A 341-nucleotide genomic window follows, 5' to 3' on the forward strand; every position below is an offset into this window, starting at 1 on the left:
CACACCTGCCCTAGGCGCGGCCTGGCCCTGGCCCGCGCCTAGGGGTGGTGTAGGCCACCCTGGCCTCCACCGACATCGCCCCTCCGACTATTTATTCACGATCTTTGGAAAAACCTGAGGCCCCGAGCCTCCATCCATGAAAAGTTCCGTCACGGTCGCCATTGCAGAACCCATCTCGGGAGGGTTCTGAAGCTCTTCCCGGCACCCTGCCGGAGGGGGAAATCATCGTCGGAGGCATCTACATCGCCATGCCCACCTCCAACGTGATGTGTGAGTAGTTCATCCCTGGACTATGGGTCCATAGCAGTAGCTAGATGGTTGTCTTCTCCAATTTGTGCCTC

Source organism: Lolium rigidum, chromosome 7 (genome assembly GCF_022539505.1).
Source record: "Lolium rigidum isolate FL_2022 chromosome 7, APGP_CSIRO_Lrig_0.1, whole genome shotgun sequence".
In the NCBI taxonomy this organism is placed as follows: Eukaryota; Viridiplantae; Streptophyta; class Magnoliopsida; order Poales; family Poaceae; genus Lolium; species Lolium rigidum.